This window comes from Pinus tabuliformis, chromosome 7, assembly GCF_031772625.1.
Source record: "Pinus tabuliformis cultivar Carrire ecotype Pingquan chromosome 7, CPIR1, whole genome shotgun sequence".
Lineage (NCBI taxonomy): Eukaryota > Viridiplantae > Streptophyta > Pinopsida > Pinales > Pinaceae > Pinus > Pinus tabuliformis.
Genome location: NC_142293.1, coordinates 447,672,660 through 447,687,148, shown reverse-complemented (window position 1 = coordinate 447,687,148; position 14,489 = coordinate 447,672,660).

The window sequence follows — 14,489 nt, the reverse complement described above, 5'->3', positions numbered from 1 at the left end:
ACCTTAAGAAATATCAGAGTAAAATGAAAAGCATTCTTGATAGGAAAGATAGGGAAAGAGATTTCATGCAAAGTAATTTGGTACTAAAATGGGATTCTAGGAGAGAAGACAAAGAGAAACATGGCAAGTTTGAAAACCTTTGGTTGGGACCTTTTAGCATTGATGAGGTCAAGGATAATAACAATTTCATTTTGAAAAATTTGGAGGGAGAATATTCCTCATTGCCTATCAATGGGAAGTACTCGAAGCCCTATATTTAGTATTGAGAGCTTTCCATTCATTAACCATTGTACTATACCAGAGATTTTTATTTTACTTGCACTGTATATTTGTTTCAACAGAGACCCAATTAGCCTGAGGAGAAGGCACATGGATTTGCAAGTTCTCTACATCTTGCAAGAGGAAGCAATCCCCAGTTGGAGCCAATGTTGTAACATGATTTATTTTTGATAAATTAGTTTTTATTTTATAAAAGAGGGTACAAAAATTTAAAGAAGAAATTAAAATATGAAAAAAATGAAAATAAAAAGAGATGAAATAGAACCCTATCAAAAGAAAATATTTTTTTTTATAAGTGTGCCTATTTAAATTCCACTTCATGAATAAATTCCATTTGTAATAAATAAAAGTCTGTGTGCAACTTGTTTTTATGCCTCAATGTTTTCTTCTAATCTGAATCAAACTGATAATCTTGATGAGATCATTTAAATTTTTGTTCTAGATTAGAGAATAAGTTCAACCAACAATTATAATCTTGCTTAAACATTAAAATTTAGGATAGATTTGGATAAAGAAAGGCCTATTATGCTTTAAAAATGACCTAAGTTATATTATATTAGGCTTAAGTTAGTGGAATAATTAGATAGGGGATGCTAGTCTAAAATGCACCCAAATCAGATAATTTTTTCATTAGTTCTTAATTACCTTTTAAAATGTGATTAATTCTTTGTAAATAAACATGTTTATACAATTTTTATCGAAGGTCAAATATTTTAGCAAGTGATAAACATCAATCAAAATTTGATGGTGATTCACGTCCCCACCTAGATCAACGGTTGTGAAGCCTCTTCGCACCCACTCATCATGAAACAAGATAACATTAGTGGGGTGCGAAACATAGTTTTCCCATGCAGGCCCCTCATATACGTGTTTCTTCCTCAACGCTTCACACCCACCTCGCTCCATACCACTTACCACTATCCCCCCCGCATAAACCCGCCATCCACACTTCCCACACTTCCCGATACCACTCCAATGGTCACACCTCCTGGACCATCTACCTCTTACCACTCCATGCCATGTGCCCTCACCTGTTATCACGTATTCATTCCCACATATCTGTTGCAGCCATTAATTCCCCCGTGTTGCTGATCTTACCTCCCGTTGATGCATTAAATTTCTAATTAGTCGATCAACAATGACCTCTACTATAATGATAGCTTTAATCCACTGTTAAATATTCTTATGCCCCTTTACACCTGCTTTCTTCAATATCTTATTCATTGTTTCCTTCACTTATTCTATTTTTTTAGATTCATGATACTGTCAAACCTGTAAACATTCTGTTATACCACGGCTCCAAATAAAAAGGACAAGCCTTATGCTCTCTACATGTTTCTATCATTCTCGACCATTACAGTTCTGTTATACCATGGATCCAAATAAAAAGGACAAGCCTTATGACGTTTGCTCTACAACACAGGAATCCCCAAAGGCCTTTGATTCCTTGGACCTGAACCATATCCCATTAGTCAATCAATACTTTAAAACTACAGATACTGAATGTGAATTTGACATGTTCAAATTGCACAACTGGATGAAGCATACATACTTTGTTTCTGATGATGAAACAAACCTATGGGAATCTAATCTACCTCTATATATGTTTCCTCAGACTTATTCCTTTCCTGATTTGGTTATCTGGTGCCAATCCAAGTATAATACTTTACAGAGAACAATGGTAGCTCAGAATGGAGACATTATGATAATTATTACTGCAAAAACCATAAAAAAAATGCTTATGATATCTGAGAATGAATCTCTTAACATTTTCTCCAATGCAACCTTAATTGACCGATGCCACAAGCTGACCTTCACTCAAAGAGCTCAAATTTTTGAGATCTTTCTCCCTGAAGATGTGGAGATCCATAAATAGAATCTTCCTTATCCAGCATCTATGTGCCCTGAGAGAGCCAAGCACATAATTTCCGTAATTTCTTGTTTGTTAGGCTACCAATCAGACCAATGGGTACATGAAGCTATCCTAGGCTATTTGTCAATATTTTCTAAAGCAAACAAGCCTATCTTAATTTATAACTACAATAAAATTTTGGATGAAGCTATGCATGATTAATTGATGAACATCACTACTGAAGGAGTGTTTAAATACTCATATGCACTATTTCATATGTTTATTTTTCAGTGGGGAGATAGGTTACCTATTGTTTTGCACAAGTAGGATGAGCAGCAAGAGAATCAAGTAATTACTCACTAGACCTCATTGATTAGAAAGAACTCAACTTAGTTCACATTTTCATACTTCATAGGTTGTTTCATTCACCAAGTTTCATAGCTTCTCAGTAGTTAGAGTGAACCCAGGATCAACATAGAAATTAAAAGGATCCTGCGCCTCAGTGATCAAGTCAAAATAGGAGACTATTGTCTTTAGCAGAACTACACATAGATCAGAGTATATGTGTTGGGAATGACATCCCCGAAGGAAAGTTTTTGGGCTAAAAGCCTCTATTTTGGGTCAAATTCTGTAATAAACTTATAAATAATTTGCATTTTGTGGAGTGCAAAGGTGTCATATGTCATAAAGGGTTGTCTGCCGTAAGTTTTGTAAAGTAAATTCGGCAAGAGATCTACCCATGGTCCGCGCACCATGTGATTGTATAAAAAGAACCAAATAAGCTCTAAGTAGTACAAGGAAGTCTAAGAGAGTCATAGCTCTAAAGAAAGAAGTCTAAGTTTTGGGTCGTAGTGTAGGTAGAGGCTTTGCAGCTAAGTGTGCAGAGGCCTATGATAGAAGTCCGCAGCTAAGTGCGCAGACCCCTACAACTGTGTGCATAGGGCGGATAGAGTCTGTAATCACTTGGAAGATATCAATAAAGAGAAGTATTCTAAAATTTCTTTGTCTTTGTTTTTGTTAATGCATCTTGACATGTTATGTATAAATTTCATTTATAATGCTTATTTGATGCGTGAATGTATGTAATTACGTTGGTTAAGAGAATGCAAGTAAGAACATCTCTTTACGTGGTGCTAACTATGTTTACCTGATAATATAAGTAGGACTCTTAAGATAACTTGACAATCTATGCAATATGCTGCCTTATCAGTGAAAAAGTATCTGATTCGATGATTAGGACTGTGTGAAGGCCAACTGCACCCTTTCGCGGAGTTATCGAAGGAAGGAACAAGGGGTTAGGAAGACAGAGCCCACGAACTACACGAAAGCAAGAATAGTAGGAATAAACCAACATCATTACCATCTTAGGGTGCAGAAACTTGGTTCTAACATCCCCCCATACTACTTCGGGTGAGACTTCAGCCCACGCTCTGCGGGTTGATGCCGAAAGGGCCAGTAGTGCAGGGATTTGTTTGGCTAACTAAAGTTGAACCTAGGTTAGGCCCCTTCAAGCCAACAAATGGTTTCGTTGCCAGGACCAGAATCTGCATAAGAGATGTGTGATGTCGTATCAATATAATCCTACTAAAAAAGAGATTGGAGACTGATTAGATAGGAATATCCATGAATTCACGGTGCAGAAGAATAGAAGTCCATGAATAATAAAGCAATAGTGGCTAGAGAGGTACCTATATATAGAAATACACAAGATATTTTTTTATTCCTTTCCGGTTGAGCTATACAAGTGGATTACAAAGCTAGTAGATAGCCAAGGAAGGTGGAAACTTGATGGTCCTATTGTCTGGACCCTGGAGCTAGTACAAAAATTGGAAGCATCAGAGGATAGAATTGCCCACACTATCGATCATTAGCTCAATCACATCATCAGAGGATTTGTAACTAAATTTGTAGTCGACACCTCAGTTAGCTACAACGAGGTGGAGCGATGCTTTTTCAAATGACTGTGAGGTAAGTACTTGAAATATTTGAATATCTGGATTAAAATGTTATTGTGCAAAAAGTGAGTTATGCAACTACCTTGATGTTTGGAGCTACACGAAGCAGAAAATATTATAGGAATGAAGGAAGAAAACGTCCTGAATATAGTCCATTGATTTCACTTCCACGAGTTGACAAAGAGGAGATAGCGCGGGTTTCTCTCAAAGTGCTATTCAGTTGATAAGGCAAGGATTCCCGTGACTACCACCTCCACCCACACCACCTCGAACTTCACCACCATCACCTACGACTTCAACCCTACCACCTCCGCCTCCACCGCAGTTCAGTATGGTGAATTTAGTGAAGCTGCCTTTGTTCAAAGGTTTGGAAAATGAGGGCCCGAACTAATTCTGGTTCGTCATGAAAGCTGTGTGGGAAGCTTAGGGCGTTACAAATGATCACATGAAGAAGGCAACATTGGTTAGTGCTCTGCAGGATCACGCGCTAACTTAGTATATCAAGTACTCTAATGATAACCTGAATGCTGGAGTGGTAGACATCCAAACAACACTGAATAGGGAATTCAATAGGCCTAAATCTGAAGCACAGTCTATTGTGGGGTTAAAAGAAATCGCGATGCAGCCAGGCGAGACACCTTGGGAATTAGATCAGAGATTGAAGTACAAAATCTAGGATGCTAACATGAACCTAACAAACAGATAGCATCGCGAATGGTTTGTGTCTTTGCTCCTGCCACACCTAAGGGTTGCACTATCAAAATATAAGATAATGACTTAGGCAGGGGCCTCTTGGAGATTTCAATGAGACTGCATGAAACACCGATACAAGATCTAAATCTACAAGTTCAACAAATCCATGCGCAGTCGAAAAATATTTTCCTTGAGATGCAAAGTTTGAAGCAGGACAGAAAAATTCAACCAAAGGTACATGAAGAGGTATGGTGCCTGAAATGCAAGGGTCAAGGGCATGGAAAATACCATTGCCCAGTCTTTGCTAACTAATTAGTAGGAGGAGGGCCGATAGCTCAGGTAGGACCAAGCGCACGGCCTACATTATGGTGCGCTATATGTTAGGTAGCAAGAAAGCATGCCATGGATAACTGTCATTTTTTGCAAAAGTTTTTGCAGACATCGAAACAACTTTTCTGCAACATCTATAGGTCGGTAGGGCATGACGAGTGTAATTGCAGAGGCTATGAACTAATTATGGATAGAACTCCCACATATAGGCTTTAGGTAGAAACACGGTCGCCTGACCAGAGTGCGGGGATGGCGCAGACAGGCTTTCAGGGGCGTGGACAAGGCCGAGGCAGGGGATGAACTGGAAGAGGTGGGGGATAGTTGATCTACTACAATTGTAGAGGACCAAGACACTATGCTCGTGATTGCACTGACCCTACGCATCTATCATGCAAGTATTGCACTCTGTTTGATCATGAAACAAAAGACTCTCCCACACTAATAACAAGGATATATGACAAAGAGGTGCTGGCACTTCAGCCAACTCAGAATTTGCATATGATGAGGTTTGAGCCACACGAAGAAGATGCGAATGTAAACATAGTTCTCCAAAGCGGAGTCACAAGAGGAGACGACGGGGGGAAAAAGCCTGAAGACAACACATAGGCTCCCAAAGCCCCAAAGAAGGAGGTTGAGTTTGATTTGGAGCATGGACACGAAACTTTCATGGAGGCGAAGAAGAGCTTCGCTGAGGCCTCCACCTTAGGGAACAAAGATAAGCCTGATAATGAGATTGACATGCTTACAACCTTCTTGGAGACATGTATGAAGTTACTACATGATGAAAAGGCTATGAAGGGGCTACATGTGCTTATAAACAGATGCGTTGGAACTACCCCAAGTGAGCCATGCGTAGTACAAAGGATTGGTAAGAATAAAACAAGGACAGGACAGGAGATGAGGCTGACCGCATATATAAGGGAATACAAAATGGATCAGGTTATTTTGGACTTTGGGTCAAACGCGAATGTCTTGCCAAAGCAAACTTGGGAGTGGATGGGGTGACCCCCAGTGTAGTGGTTTCCGATTCATATAAGGATGAAGAATCAACAAAAGATCATCCCCATGGGGCGGCTGCAGGGGGTGATTATAGATATTGAAGGTACAAGTGCACTGGCTGACTTTGAAGTAATAGAAATTGTGGATGACAACAACCCTATCCTACACTCCTGGGAATTGATTGGGCTACTAATACCAATAGGGTAATCAATGGAAAGAAGCACAAGATGATATTTGAGAAGAAATCACTTGTGTAATAGTAACACTAGATCTTGTAGAGGGATCGTGCTATACTCAACCAGTCAGTGATTATGAGTGCGATGATGATCTGGACTGTATCTATAATATAACAACGCGAGACCAAGATTGGGTGAATCCAATAGCAGAGGATGAATTACATGGGATCGTGAGAGTTCATGCACTTTATACTCTGATGAAGAATTAGAGCGCTAGAAGAATCTCTTACACGAAGTAACTACACTGAGCTGCAACATGATGCTAGGAAACCAGCTCACAAAAAGATAGAAAAGATAGATCAACATCTTATAATTTAGCCTCTTCGAGGTGGAAACCCCCTTTACATTACACAATGAATAATTCTTGGATGTTACAAATGTCTAAACCTCCCTTCTATATATAGGAGTCTAAGGGGTCACAATATAATCAAGCTGAAATAACAGTAATAACATAAGGGAACAAAAATAACAAGAGTGGGATTCTATGGGGCATACTAATAATAATATGGGGACAATAGGGGCACAATAATAACAATAAGGGATACAATGACAATAGTAATGGGGGAATCACTAGTATTATAGGGGGTTAGCCTGCCCCTCTCCTTCCTAAAAGCATTGTCCTCAATTCTTGAGTAGTTTTGGATGCTTCTATATAAAATTCTCATCCTCCCATGTGGAATCCTCAACAGATAAGTTCTTCCACTTTGATGAGATACACCAAAATTGATCGATTTCATAGCTGTCGAGTTATTGTTTATCTGACTGCTTCTGGTTCCAATATGATTTTTCCTTCCTCGTCAAGTTCTGGAAATATTGTTTGAACTAGGAGCTTGTCACCTATAACCCTCTTTAAACATGAAACATGGAAAATCGGGTGAACTCAGGACGCTGCAGGAAGCTCCAATTTGTATGCCATAGTACCAATCTTTTGCAACACGTTGTATGGACCATAATACTTTTCTGATAATTTATTATCCTTCTTATCTTGCTTGAGGGACATTTGTTTATATGGTTGTAGCCATAGGAATACCCAGTCACCTACATCAAAACTTCTTTCATTGCTATGTTGATATGCTTGTTGTTTCATTCTATTCTACGCAATGTGAGGTTATCCTTTAAGAGTTAGAGAACTTGTTGTTGATGCTCGATGTGATGTTCCACTGCTTGAACCTTAGAATTTTCTCTTAGATATGATGTGATGGATGGTGGATCATATCCATAAAGTGCCATAAATGGGGTCATTTTTGCTACAGTACGGAAGGAAGTGTTATGCTACCACTAAGCCAGAGGCAACCATTTGACCCATTGTGTACGTTTATCATATACAAAGCAATGAAGATATCCTTCCAAACATTTGTTTACTATCTTAGTTTGCCCATCAGATTGAGGATGATAAGATGAGCTATGAGCTAACTGAGTACCGAGACAAGAAAATAATTCTATCCAAAAATTCCCAGTGAAAATGCGATCTCTATCGCTTACAGTAAACTTTGGGTTTCCATGTAGCTTTTGAATTGTTTCCATAAATGAAGTAGAAACTATATTGCCTTTAAATGGATGTGATAATGCACAAAAGTGTGCATACTTGGTAAGTCTATCAACTACCACCATGATGACATATTTCCCTTGAACTTGGGTAAACCTATGATAAAATCCATTGAAACGTCCTCCCAATGTTGGCTTGGAATGGATAAAGGATGTAATAGAACTAGGGTCTTAATTGTTTCAACTTTATTTTGTTGGAAAACCAAACATTCCACCACAAAATTTTGAATATCTGATTTAAGGCCATCCCAAAAAAAACCCTTCTTAACCTTGTGGTAAGTTTTTAAAATTCCTCAGTGCCCTCCTAAGAGAATTCCATAAGAATCTTTTGTTTGAGTTGTGAATTCTTACATAGGAATAAGTGATCTTTGTACCATAATGAATCGTTTTTCCAGCTAAATGTATCATATGTACTGGGATCTTGTTGTAACTTTCGAATGAGTGCCCACACTTCTTCGTCATTCTTCCATTCCTCCCTTGTTTCGTTTATCCAATCTGGTTGGATAATAGAAATGAAGCATAACAATGCTTCCACATCTTCATCCTTTCTTGAGAGGGCATCTGCCACAACATTTTGCTTCCATTTTTTGTAGATGATTTCAAAGTCATAACTCAACATTTTTGTGACCCATTTTTGTTTCCCTTCAGAGGATAATCTTTGTTCTAAAAGGTATTTAAGGCTATCATGATCTTTTTTTACCTTGAAGTGTATTCCCATTAGGTAGGGTCACCATTTCTTAAGTGCATGTAGTATTGCCAAAATTACCTTCTCATAAATAGCTTTGTGTAAATACTTTCCTTTTATTGGAAAAATTTCAAAAGAAATGGGTCTTTCATCTGGCATTAAAACAACACCAATTCCATTTCCTGAAGCATCACATTCCATAATAAAGGTTTTTGTGAAGTCCAGCGTAGCTAAGACCGGTGCTTGGCACATTTCATCTTTAAGACGTTTGAAGGCCTTTGTTGCTTCTGGAGTCCATGAAAATGTATCTTTCTTCAGTAATGTTTTTAGGGGTGCTATTATTCCCTCATAATTCTTAACAAATTTGCGATAATACCCTGTCAACCCAAGAAATCCTCGCAGATTCTTTATGGATGTGGGGATTTTCCATTCCTTAATGGATTTAATTTTGATAGGGTCTACGTTAACACCTTCATGAGATACAATATGACCTAGATATTCCTCCTATTGTACTCCAAAGAAACATTTGGAGCTTTTTTCATATAATTGTTTCTCCTCCAATAGTTTAAGCACCTTATCAAGATGTTCAACATGATCCTTCGAAGATTTGTTGTAGATTTGCATACCATCAAAAAATACTAACATAAATTTTCTAAGGAAGGCTTTGAAAATGGAATTCTTCAAACCTTGAAATGTAGAAGGTGCATTGGTAAGGCCAAAAGGCATGACCAAAAATTCATAATGACCCTCATGAGTTCTAAATGTTGTTTTTGAAATGTCTTCCGTCTTCATTCTAATTTGATGATATCTTGAATGAAGATCCACCCTGGTGAAGTAAATTGATCCATGCAATTCATCAAATAATTCATTAATGATAGGAATGGGAAATTTATCTTTAATAATGAGCTTGTTGAGCACCCTATAATCCAGACACATGCACCATGATCCATCCTTCTTATGCACCAATACTACTGAAGTAGAGAAAGAACTTTGACTAGGTTGAATTATACCACCCTCTAGCATTTTTGCAGCCATACGTTCAATTTCACTCTTTTGGGCATTGGGATATCTATACGGCCTCACGTTTGGAGGAAAACTTCCTGGAATCAAACGAATAGCATGATCATGGTCATGAATAGGTGGGAGACCTTTGGGAGTCTCAAATACCTTGGAATGATTGTCCAAGACATCTTGAAGATATGGAGAAATAGATGATTTCATTGTGGAAACCTCTAGCGAACATAATTGTGCAATTACACCTCATTGTTCCTTATTTAGAAGCTTTTTTATACTGTTAGAGCTGATTATCTTTCCCAGTTTCCCTGTAACACCCCTTAATTCAACTTCCTTTCCTTCCACACAAAATTTCATGAAAAGTTCTTGAAAATTAAAACCTATTGTACCCAAGGATTGTAGCCATTGGACTCCTAGTACAACATCATCACCACCCATTGGAATGGAAAGCATTGGGCTATTCAATACATATTCTCCCATGGATAGCTTGATATTATGGCACTTTCCAGAGAAATTTATGGTTCCTCCAGTTGCAACCATCACTTGACAGTTTGGTGCTAGATATAGGAAGTAATTTAATTCCTTTGCTATCTTACAATGAATAAAATTATGGGTACTTCCAGAATCGATCAACACTATTAAATTTTTCTTTTTCATATGTCCTTTTATCTTGATAGTTTGAGGAGTGGTAATTCCAACCAATGCATTACAAGATACATTCAGATTCATTTCTTCTTTATCTAGGGTTTGTTCCTGGAGCATATCCTCTTCTTTTGACATTTCTTATTCCTTTTCTTCCTCTCTTCACAATTATGTAGAATAATTTCTTCTCAGCACACTTATGACCTTTAGTGTATTTTCTATCACAACTGTAAAAAAGCCCTTTTTCTCTTTTTTCTTCCAATTGTTGTGGTGTCAACCTTGTAGGTTGTAGAAGGCTAGGGGCAACAACACTTCCATCTTTATAGTTGTGAGTAGTAGGCTTCCTAGTCGCCATAATTTTGTTTTCCATTTTCTTTCTAACCTGAATGCCTTCTCCAATGAATCAGGTTCCCAAAGGCGAACCTCATGTTTGATATTATCCTTTAAAGTCCCTATGAACACATCAATCCTATGCTCCTCTGGAATGCCTTTTACCCTTATGTTCAATTTGTGGATGTCGTCAATGTGCTCCATCATTGAACCCTTCTATTTGAGATTTATCAATTGGCTAAAAAGGAGTTTCTTTCTATATCCTCATAATGTGCTATCATTTCTTCCGTAAAAGTTTCCCAAGTGACAATTTGTTTATGACGGAAAAGCCATCAATACCATACAAACTGATTTGGTTCCAAATATATAGTTGCAATACATACCTTTTGTGTGTTTTACACATTATGGAGATCAAAAAATTGCTCCATCTTTAGTATCCATGTTCCTGGATCCTTTCCATCAAACTTCCTCATATAGATTTTTGGAACATGGTGGGTCTTCAATCCAACATTAGAGTCTATGAAATCATGATTAAAAATTCTTTTGTTCTCATCATGAGTTTCGTTTACTACCCTTTCACCATTAGTGACCATTTCTTGTAGCAACTTATTCAAATTTATCTTCAATTCTTCCATCTTATCGTCCATGCCATTCATCTTAGCGTCCATGCCATTCATCGTAGCTTCCATGCCATCCATCTTAGCTTCCACACTATCCATATTATCTTCCATCTTAACTGGCATGTGATTGATATTATCTTCCATGTCATTCATCTTGGCTTCGTTTACCTTTAGTAAGAGTGAAATTTGTTGTACTTGGTCTTGTAATTTTGATATATCATCTTGCATTTCTTCATCTTCTTCATGAGTCATGCTAGAGATTTCAGGTTGCTTACTAGGTGTTTCCATTTTCTTTCTTTGGTGCATTAATTAATGCTAATAATTCTTCACTATTCCCTTTGAATTCCTTCAAACTAATTTTTCAAACCAATCTTATGCAAAATTTAAAAAAATCTACACACCTTTTTTTTCACTTTGTAAGAGCTTGATATTGAATCTATTGTATCTCTGTAACTACAGATCTCGAATATCTAAAATATCATCCTGTGGTAGTCCTTTGAGTCATATTTCTAACCCCATAAGTCTGATCAATATTGGATTCTACAAGGAAGAGTTATGCCAAATCTCCCACGGTGACCTGATTATAAACTAGTTCAGTAGAGCAAACTTGTTCGACGTGCCATGGATCACTGTTTTGACCTTAGTAGTTGAACCTGATACACAGAAAACAACTGGCCATATTATTTTTGAAATGTATTGCAAAATTTCAATATGACGCTCAAAACCAAAGTTATGACGATTTTTCCTAGGTCACTTCTTTGGAATGTACTTCGGGAGTCTGCAAAAAACTTAAGTTCCTTATATCATATCTCCATCAATATAGTGATACAAGCTCTGCAATTTGGACCCGAAGTTTGGAACGATTTCAGCTCAAATGGGTTTTTTTTTAGTGTCTGAAACATGGCAAAAACATATTTATAGTGAAAATGGCATGATGGCATATTTAGAGTAGCGAAACCCTAGATTACACAGCTCTGATACCAAATGTTAGGAAACCAGCTCACAAAAAGATAGAAAAGATAGATCAATGCCTTAGAATTCAGACTCTTCGAGGGGGAAACCTCCTTTACATTACACAAATGAATAATTCCTGGATGATATGAATGACTAAACCTCCCTTCTATATATAGGAGTCTAAGGGGTCACAATATAGTCAAGTCGACATAATTGTAATAACATAAGGGCACAATAATAACAATAAGGGATACAATGACAATACTAATGGGGGAATCACCAGTATTATAGGGCATAACACATGATGACCCGATAATTGTGCTATTTGTCAATGGAGGTAAGAAATCTGCCTACTTATGATGGCCTCAATAATGTAGATATGTTTTTGGATGCATTTGAGAGGGAGCTACTAGAAAAGCAACGCATCCAGGCATTAGACTGGGCACTTAGTGCTACGCGTATAAGGTGGTGGGGTATGCACAAGAGAAGCTTTGATGATTGGCACAAATGTAGGATGATGATGAGAACACGCTTTGGGAAGACGAAGGTATGGATGATAGAAAAGTACGATGGGTAGGATGACCCGCGCCCGCACTTAACCAAATGAGCTCAGGCTTGTGGAGAAAGCCCCAACCTGAATGGGTGCATTTGTTTTGTCACACCTTGGATGTTGTCTTGATGAATTGGTACGTAGAAACGGAGCTTCGCCATGGTACAAGTGAATGGGATATTTTCGGTGAAGGATTCATAATGACATTCAATTTTAAAGATGGGGTTGACTGTATTGATGAGGCACTACAAGAGGTGAAAGCAACAATATTTAGGATACCACAGGATATTTTACTCCTGATTCCGCTTGAGTGGGCTACTCAGCTGAGTCATGTGCTAGAATGCTATAATGTAACCGATGAAGAAGAAGATGAGGATCCGCAAAATATTAACATCCCAAAAATAGAAGGTCGTCGCAAGGTTGAAGGACCGCAAATTGAGAATCCTGACATAACCACGCCACTGAAAACAAAACAAGTAAACATTGGTACAGAGGCAGAGCCCAAATTCACGAAGATTGGAGATTACCGGGATGATGCAACATTGGATAAGGTTGTTAAACTACTCCACGAATACCAGGATTTATTCCATACCAAGTTTACGGATAGAAAATGGATAATCAGAGACCTAGGTGTTATGAAGATCACGTTGAAGCCCGATGCAAAGCTAGTTAAGCAAAGACCTTACCATCTCAATCCAAAGTATAAGGAGAAGGTCTGCTTAGAGCTAGACAAGATGCCTATGGCAGGCATCATTGAGCCTGTGGAAGAATATGTCTGGGTAAGCCCAATGGTTATATAGGAGAAGAAGCAGAAGGATGAAATAAGGATATGAGTGGATCTCCGAAAGTTGAATGATGCTTGCGTACATGATCCTTTCCCAACTTTTTTCACTGATGAAGTGTTGGAAAATGTAGCTGGCTAGGAAGCATATTCCTTCATTGATGGGTTCTCGGGGTACCACCAGATCAAAATCACGCTGGAAGATAGGAGCAAGACAACCTTCATGATTGAGTGGGGTTGTTTTTAGTACATTGTAATGTCGTTTGGGTTGAAAAATGCACCTACGATTTTACTGTACATAGTCATTGTTGCGTTCAAGGAGTTTATTCATAAGTTCCTGGAAGTATACTTTGATGATTGGACTATGTTTGGGCTAGTGAAACACCATGTAGCAAGCTTGCGCCTAATGCTGGATACCTGTCAAAGATACCAGATCGCGCTCAATCTGAAGAAGTACCTATTATGTGTTCCTTTTGGGATCCTGCTGGGTCATGTGGTTTGCAGGTAGGAACTGATGGTAGACCTCGCAAATATCACATTGATACTAAATTTGGAAGCACCAAAGAGTGTGAAGCAAATGCATGCTACCTTAGGACATACAGGATATTATAGAAAGTTTACCAAAGGCTATGCCCAGATCACCGTGCATATGGAAAAGTTGTTAAAGAAGGATGTCACGTTCTGCTGGAATGAGGACTGTAAGAAGAGTTTAGATGTATTAAAAGAAAAGATGGTCACTGCGTCGATTTTAGTCTTTTGGGATTGGAAAAAGGAGTTTCATGTACAAGTCAATGCGTCATGTATAGCGTTGGGAGTAGTATTGACAAAGACTGGTGGAGAAGGCTTGGACAATCCTATAGTTTTTGCTAGAAGAAGTTTATCTAAGGCAAAAATGAACTATTCCACCACTGAGCACGAAGAGTTAGCTATGGTATATGTGCTCCAGAAGTTTAGGCACTACTTTCTGGGTGGCCACTTTAAGATGTATACAGATCACTCTGCGTTGAAGTACCTATTCAATAAG